We start from the raw sequence: 8722 nt of genomic DNA on the forward strand, positions 1-8722 counted from the left end.
CCATATTTCAACTCTGAGTCTTTAGACCTTAGAAAAACAAACATCTTTCCCAGGCACACCATTTTTTTCATAATTAATGTCTCAAGAACAACATTTGATACCATAAATAAGCAAAGAAAGCAAGAAAATGTTAGATTTGATTGTTACATATATAGTATGCATAATGGAGTATCAGAAGTTTTCTCATTAATGAGTATGGTCTATAGTTTCTGAACATTTGCCAACTGTTTTCTGCATATGTTAGTACCCTAAAACCAAGGAGAGTTTTAGAATATTGCTAGTTATACTTTAGCTAGCATAGAATTACACTTTCTTCTTTATTTCTAGAAGGCACTAGAAACAAATATTGATTATCTTCCTATTTAGAAATTTCTTAACCTATACTACTGGATTGGATGGCCCTGCATCTCAACACATGACAGACCACAAAGCAAAATATGTCTCCTTTTGTTCCTCAGGGGCATTCTGGATTTGGAAAGTCACAGCTATTAGGGAACACATTGTAACTCAATTCTTAGAACTTCATAATATTTGCTTGCATTTCAGATAAGTTCTAAAAAGAAACCAAAAGTAAGAGTGTATCATATTAACGACTCTTGTCAGATGTCACCTGGATTGGAAGCTGCTAAGGGTAATGCTTCATGGTGATGGGGCAGCCTGTGGACCTTGAGGACTCTGTGTGCCACAGAATCATTATTTTCTTGTTATTTTCTCTGCTGTATTTATTTTGAGGTCAGATATCTACAGAGTTGAATCTAACAATTACTAAAGGGAAAAAAAAGGGGAGGGGGCAGTAGCATTTATCTTATATAGACAGTGAAGAAAAGTGGAAAAAAGCCCAGACCACCAAGACTTTCCTCCATAACTATGTTCCAAAAAGTTTCCAAACATTTCCCAAAGCAATTTCCTTGATATGGCCAATAGCAATCAGCCCCTCCATGCGCCCATTACCCAACCTCCATCTGTTCCCAGACTGGCTCATTTCCCTCCCAGCCCCACCCTCATTATTTCTTATCAAACAACTCCCTAAACACTCTCCTAGATGCAGGGAAAGGCATAATGTAGTGCAAGAGAAGGCTTCTCTTTTTCAAAATGAACTTCTAAAGCCAACGCCTCCTCTAATTTCCTCCTCTGCCATCTACTCAGTAATCCTGAAGTCTTGATTCTGATTCTTACACTTCAACACTTAGGTGCTTAGTAGTTTCAAATTTTAAAAGGTGGGAGCCACCTGAATATTTAAACCATAAGCTATTTCAGACCAGCACAACACAGATACTTAAACTAATAACAGGTTTACCTGGTTCAAGGGAACAAACACAGGATCGTATATTTATGCTTCAGATTACAGTTTTCCTCTCTCGAAGCACATCAGAGAAGCGCAGATGTCGGGCTTTGAGGACTGTCTGTAATCACCCGGCCAGGGGAGCTGAGCCCTGATGGCCGCAGATCAGCCCCTTCCCTCCTCTTGGCAGCCTCGCCTCTTCACCACCTGGTCCTCCAGTGCAGCCAGCTCTCAGGTCAGAGACAGCCTTAAGTCATGGCGACTACGGCTGGACCATGGTTAACATGCTTCCCTGGAATGCCTACAAATGACTTCTACCGGAGACTGCTATTTCAGCTGGATTTGGTGTCTGATCTGCAGTCCTCTTAAGACATAAGGACCTTCAGTAACACACAGAGGATGAAGGAGGTGGCTTGGGAAGGGAAGAGGTCTGCACTCGGCTTCCTCCTTGGCTGACCAGATTTTGCTCTGGCTTTAGTATCAGAGTTGGGAGAGGGTGGGAGAAACCGATGAGTGCCCCAAAAGGACAGATTCCAGGAGGGCAGAAGGAAGGACAGAAGGGATCACCAGGTGTAGAGAGCCAGAGTGCCACCAAGGGCTAGGGACTTGAGTGACATGTTGAAGTGAAAATCAAAACAGCACAAGGGTCCACTTGATTCCAGCTAGAAATAGCCCAGCACTGTCGAAACGCTCATGGAGTCACCTAGAAAACGAGGGGTTAAAGGACAGAAAAGGCAAGGCTGACAAAGAGGCAAGAGGCTCCAAACCCAGGGCAGAAAAAGGTCTGGAGGAGGACTGAGGGTTTAGAGGGTGGTCAGAGAGCGAATGCTTGCCAGGGAGGCGGGTGGGGGCACAACCGGAAGGGAAGTCATCCTAGAGTGTGAAAACCCCGAGCCTTGCCAGAGCAGGGGAGGCGGCTGGGTGGAAACGGAGCCTCTTCCATTTCATTGTCAGAAGGGACCTACTCAGTTAGAGGGATGTTTAGCCCCCTGGGATAGGGAGGAGCGAAGGAGTCGTTATGCTAAATTAAATCTAGAAACCAGAAGGAAGTAAGCCTGGAGCTGACGCCTTCCCTGCTCTCTAAAGGCATTTATGTGCATGAAGGATTCACACATCTCTGCAGACAGCTGCCAAAAGGAATTACCAACTGCAACAGCTGCTCCACATCACCCTACACAAGTTATGTGTGAGGTCAAGTTCACTCAAACAGCATTCACTGATAACCTTTGGTCAGACCAAAGTGAAAGTTTTAAACTGTTTTTAAAGTACGTCAGAAGTGTCTTGCAAATACTTTTATTTACTATATTAATATTTCACTCTTTGCCAGGTCCAAGACAACATCCAAGCTAAGAAACAGGAAAGAAGCTCAGTTACAATGCAAAAGCAGTGTAGCAGATCTTGTAAGCACAGAGTAACGCTCCATGGATATTCAGTGAATATTTTTTGAGCACAAATAAGAATACACTTCATTGATGCTAAGATGCACATTTTCTACAACTTATGAATTCATCCTATAGTATACCATATCAATATTATTGACAGCATTTCTTTTCTTCAGTGGTAATTTTAAAATGATGTATTTGGGGTGGAGGTGTAGCTCAGTGGTAGAGCATTTGCCTGGCAGACACAGGCCCTGGGTTATCTTAGAGCTGGTGAAACAACAGGATCTCATGTGTATCTTTAAGGTCTCAGTGCAAATGTTGCCTTCTCCCGAGGAACTCTGGACCACCAGTTGAAGGCAAACCATCTGTCACTCTGATTCTCCCATCTCATTGGTCACATCTCTATGGAGACCATCTTTCTTTTATTGGTCAAGCACTGTTCAAGGCATAGTAGGTTCTCAATAAATAGTTCTGGAATGAATAAAATTTATCATTCATTGAGCAATTACTATATGCCAGACCCTGAATGAAATGCTTCACAGAGGAACATAAGAATTAAGAAGTCATTCTTATTATCTACTTTAAGATGGGGAAACTTGTAGCAGACGGGTAGAGAATCCAGGTTATTATACCCTTGAAAGTGAATATCTGTCAGCAGAAAATCACAGTCCTCTGGACTTGAGAGTGCTTCATTTAGATGCTCCTGTGCAAGCATAAGGATGGAAGGGCCTGCAAATCTCTCCAATAAAATGAGCAAGGGCTTCACGGAGGAGACAGGTTTTCAAGCTTTGCAGGGAAAGACCCAGCATAGATGAGAGACAGCACAGCCACCTGTAGCTCTGAGAGGCCTGTTGACTAGGAGGGATGCAGAGGATGCTAGGAGAAGAGCAGGTTCAAGGACCTGGGGTGTCATACTCAGGGCTTGGTCCTCATTCCATATGTAGTCACCAGTGATAAGTTTCAAAGTGACTCTCATTCCTACCCAACAGTTTCCCCCTGTTCAGCCGCAGGTAGAACGCTGAAAGGCGGCACAGCCGTTCCTATGTGAGCCGATTGCTGTGTCCGACAGAGACTTCAACCCCAGTGTAGAGTCACAGCGTGACTGAGAAAAGACAAAGGAGATCTTGATTATGTCAGTGTGTGTACAGCCAACTCAGATTTTCTCATTTTAGGTCTCTCTGAAGGATGGTCACCTAGAACAGTTGCAATCTGTTTTTAAATGGCCAATGACAAAGGCTGTGTTTTATATTTTTAAAGGGTTACATACAAAACTCTCCCAAATCAGAGTATGCTGCAGAGACCTCTATGTGGCACAAAAACTAAAATACTCATAATCTGAATTTTCACAGGAAAAGGTTTGCCTCCTCTGGATCCAGGACTTCCCCCTCTGGTCCTCTTCCATGTCTGCTCTGTCACCAGCTACTTAAGTTGTACCCAGAGTGACACATGGAGAATGAGAGCTACTTATGAATTCAAATACTTATGGCTAATTTGATAGTATGATGATTGGTGGATTCAATGATTTCTCTTTTGAGGATTCTAAAGCTTGAGGTCTCAAAAGGACCCACACTCATTGAAACCTTGCTTTTCTTTGACATTTTAAAAAGCTGTCCTTCTTACACACCAAAGGGCTCCCTTGCTTTTGGCCAAATGCGGGAATGGTTTGACCTTGGTGCTGGTGATAAAAGGCTTGGGTAGACTCCGCAGCACCCTGGTTATTAAAGCATACCAAAACAACTTTCTTAATTAAAGGCCCAGTGAAAACCCTGACTCTACTCCCATCAGGTTATTACAAGTGGGCGTAGTTGGAATTTTTTTTTTTTAAATTTAGCCTGACATTAACACTCTTCGAGTTGTCTTTCTTCTAGGATTATGTGGGGAGGGAGGGAAAAGGGGCTATGGATGTATGAATTGAGCAGGCTTTAGCTTTCCATCAAAGACTAATTCAATGTAGTTGTCACTCAGTATCTGTGGGGGGGCCTGATTCCAAGACTCCTGAGCATACCACGATCTACGGATGTCAAGTCCCTTATATGAAATGGTATACAACTTATGTGCATCTTCCCATATACTTTAAACCATATCTAGATTACTTATAATACCTAATGTGATGTAGATGCTTGGTAATTAGTTATACTGTATCATCTAGGAAATAATGACAAGAAAAAGTCTCTACAGGTTGAGTACAGGTACAATTTCCTTTTTCAAATATTGTCAATCCACAGTTGGTTGTGTATGGGGATGCAGAACCCACAGATATAAAGGGCTGCCTATACTTACCAAAGGAAGATGTATAGATTTAGAAATTTTAACTTGACCCACATCTCATTGGAAAAAAATCTTCTGGTAACCTTATGTATATAGATTGAAAAGATACTCAGACTCAAACATGGAAACTTCTAGATACCCAGTTGGCTCCTAATCACTGGTATTGGATCACCCAGGAATACTTCACAAGCCACTAGCATCCAGGTGCCCTGAGGCCCAGTTATACTGTAACCAACCTGGGCACTCTGCTGGGACCATAGATTATATTTTCTATATTATATATATTTTCTCTTTCTTGCTGAAACATCTGTTCATCAGCATGGGCAGTACAAAGCTGAATAATATGCAGTCAGCTCTTAATCACTTGGAGCTGGCTCCTCAACCAGTGAGTTCTACTTGGCACAGATGCCCCTGGCTCTGAATGGCTGGATGGATTGGGGTCAGCTTTTCATTTCACCAAGCAAGACTGATGCAAGCCTGGGATGAAATATTAATATCTGAGCTGTCTGCCACACAAGCGTGAGGTTATTTAGAATCTTTGTCTAGAAAGTGTTTCCATTCCTGTCCTTGCCTGGCTATGTGAACATTTTGTATTAGAAGCCACATTTTCCCTAACTCAAAAGAGACATGTGATTTGTTTTTTTGTTTGTTTCTGAAAGAGTGAGCCATTGCGTTTCATTAAAAATATGTCTTCGTGCAACTGCAACTTTGAGGGAGTGCACTTTAGGGGAAAGAGACGTGAACCTGAGTTCAATCCTGGCTCTGCCAACCCAGAGTATGTGTAACCTTCAGCAAAATCTCTCCCTCCTGGGCTTTGCTTTATCAAAAACAATCATCTTCAAAGCACACTACATGTGCCAAATACTTTAATATGGATTATTTCATTTAATCTTCAGCATAAGGCTAGAGGTAAAGGCCATTCTTTGTAAAATTTACAGAAGAAGAAATAAGGACAGGTGAGAATATCCAGAGAGCCACTGACTTTGATTGTTACTTTCCTTAATTATAAAATAATCCGTGTCTAACTAGTTCCCTTAGGGGAGTCAAGGTGCCAGAGCTAATGAGATGCCAAGGCAAGCTTCACATGCAGGTGGGCTAATCTCAGAACACTTGTTCTCAACCACCCATGCTTGCTGAATCTTTAAGACGTAAGAACCTAGGCTACATCATCCAAAGCCCTCTCGCTTTTATAGTCCAGGGATCTAATTATCCCTGCGAGGGGCTTAAAAGATGACAATAGTTTGAAAGTCCAACTACCTGCAATGAAAAGTGTGTGTGTGTGTGGGGTGACCCACAAAAAGTGGATTGTGGCATAAAGAATCAGAGTATCGATTCAGGAATTGCTTTTAGTTTACTAAGGGTTCCAAAGATTTAGGGCTACTCAGCATTTCCCATATGTACATGTCAGACTGTAAACCGCGAAAGCTGAATTCAATCATTAAAACAAATGATACCCTCGAGCAGGAAAACACAACAGTACTGCTGATGCTTGGTTTTGAAAAAATTATGTTGCCATTTTCTATTAATTAAAGTGCGATCATCTAGCCTCTTTGAATTACTGCTTAAATCACTCACGGAAATGTTTAAACCTGGATTCAGTATCAATCATCTATATTACAGGCACCTAAAGGAACTGATTGCCCATGAGGAAGATGGAGATAAGAAAATTCTACCAGGGAAAAGCAGCATCTGGGCATGGATTTGACTGTGAGACAGCAGTTCAGTTCTCACTTTGCTCTGCTCTTTAGCCAAGAGATTTGGGGAACTGGTACACAAGAGAAAGGGACAGTGGGAAGGTCATGAGGTAGATCCCGTTAACCCATTTGAGGACCAAGCAGGGAGGTAGGAGAACTCTGGGGAAGAAAATTTCTTCAGGTGGTCTAGTGGCTTGAACTGGGGACAAAAATTTGGGCCAGGAATTGGGCCCTACTCAAAAATGTTAAAGGGTCAAACATCAACTCATTACTTTTGTATAGATATCTTAAATACTGTAGAACAAATAAATACTACAGGGGGAGGTGGGAAATGTGCATGAAACTTTAGAAACTATCTGGTTTATACTCAAAGAGGAGGCCAAAGTTAGAATGGAGTTTTTGATTCCTTGACATGATAGACTTGGAAACATTTTACAGCACTTTAATAAAAAATCCAAAATCTATAAATTTCTTACACGTATGTCAACTGCAGAAACTACGAACCAGAACGAGCTGATTTTAACACCGGATAACTATTTTTGCTGTATTATGCGATCTATCTAGCCTGGAATTTTGGTAAATGACAATTTTAACCCAGAGTTAACATTCTGGTCGTCTCCTGGTTTAACTGCAAAGCACAATTTCTGTATCCAATCTGTCCAAAATCCCCAAACCAACTCTCCCTGGGAGATCGCCCTCGTCTTCTGAGAGCAATGCCTGACCAAACAGCCTTCCACGGGACCCACATTCCAGGACTTCAGAAATATGCGCAGTAGCCTCGGCCACCTGAGGGCGGTACAAAGGGAGCGCTAAGGACCAGAACTTAATGAAACACCGGCTTTCCAAACAGACTCTACCAACACATGAAAAGAAATTGTCTACCTCATTGTTTCCCATGAACGGAGTGAAACTGAACGGCTTAACGACCTTTTTCTCCATTCGAGCGTCCTAAAACTTCTGGCTTAAGCAAAAGACCGGGGCGGACACAAAGAGGGGGCGGGCTCGGGCATCGCCCGCAGGTCCGGCTGTCGTCCGGGGCCAGGACGGTCGGCAAAGTCACAGCCCACCAGATGTTACCGTTGATCCCCGTGGCGGACGAGCCGCAGGCTCTCAATTCCCCTACCCCAGCCTAAAAATGCTTATTTGCGGAGCCAGTGCGAGTTTCTGCAGAGGCGCGGCTCCTCCTGGCCACCGCGCCGCAGTTCCCCGGCCGCCAACTCCCACCGTGGGTCACCCGCTCCTGCGGGGCGCCAGGACAGCCGCTGAGGAGTGGGGCGAGGGTGGCTAGCCGTGGGGTCCCGTTTGCGCTCTGTTCCGTCGGAACGGGGGCGCAGGCGACTCCCTGAGTGCACGCAAACTCTTCGCAGCAGCAAAGGTCGCCGCGCGGTGGCTGCGGCGAGGCACGCCAGCGCCCGGCCGCGCAGATCCAGGCTGCGTCGCGGCGGAGAAACGGGGTTCGGGGTTCCCGGGGCGGCGGCCAGCACCCCGGCCAGACCCTGACCTCCCGGCGGCGCGGCGCTCCCCAACACCCTGTGTCCCTGCCCGGGGGCGCGCAGGGGCCCGCGGAGCGGCCACCACGCCCCGCCCGCCCCCACCTGCAGATCTGGGGCGCGGCCGACGCCCCTGGGTCCCCCGCTCCATCCCCGGAGGAGTCCCAGCCGGCGCTTACCGAGAGGGCGGCTCCTGGGCGCTGGCGCGGCGCTCGCAGGTCGGCGGGGAGGCGCGGGCTGGGCGGCACTGCGCTGCGCTGCCCCGGCTCGGGCGGCCGAGCGCCCTGCAGCGCCGCGCGGCCCCGACTTCCTCTTCCTCGGCCGGCCCGCCCGCCCCTCCCGCGCCCGGACGCCGCTCCTCCGCCGGCTGCGAGCCGCGGGTCGTCCCGCCTCCCCTGCGCGCTGCGGGCCGGCAAGGTGGGGCGAAGAGGGGGACGCGAAAGAGAAAGGGCGATTAAGCGCTTGGCCCTGTCTCTGGAGCGGTGCCAGGGAGAGCAGTCAAATTACAGCCTCGGGGGAAAGAGAGTTTTTGAAATCCCTGCTACTGTTTCGCAGACACATTACTTTTCTGCAGTTGCCGCGATCTTCAGGTTTAGCCTCCCTGGG

General features: G+C 46.1%; 1 protein-coding gene across 3 annotated transcripts in view; it reads right to left on the reverse strand.

Moving 5' to 3' along the window:
• PLEKHG1 (pleckstrin homology and RhoGEF domain containing G1) overlaps positions 1-8421 on the reverse strand; it is a 206132-nt gene extending 197711 nt beyond the window's left edge. Inside the window, exon 1 of one of the 3 annotated variants that reach the window (XM_079146629.1) lies at positions 8296-8421. The gene's annotated coding sequence lies outside the window, so the exon portion shown is untranslated. Of the gene's footprint in view, positions 1-7508; positions 8121-8295 lie in introns of those variants that run through there. The other 2 variants (XM_079146630.1, XM_079146631.1) reach the window with 2 other exon arrangements.
• Between the last annotated feature and the right edge of the window lie 301 nt (positions 8422-8722).

Source organism: Sciurus vulgaris, assembly GCF_902686455.1.
Source record: "Sciurus vulgaris genome assembly, chromosome: 7".
Classification (NCBI taxonomy): Eukaryota; Metazoa; Chordata; class Mammalia; order Rodentia; family Sciuridae; genus Sciurus; species Sciurus vulgaris.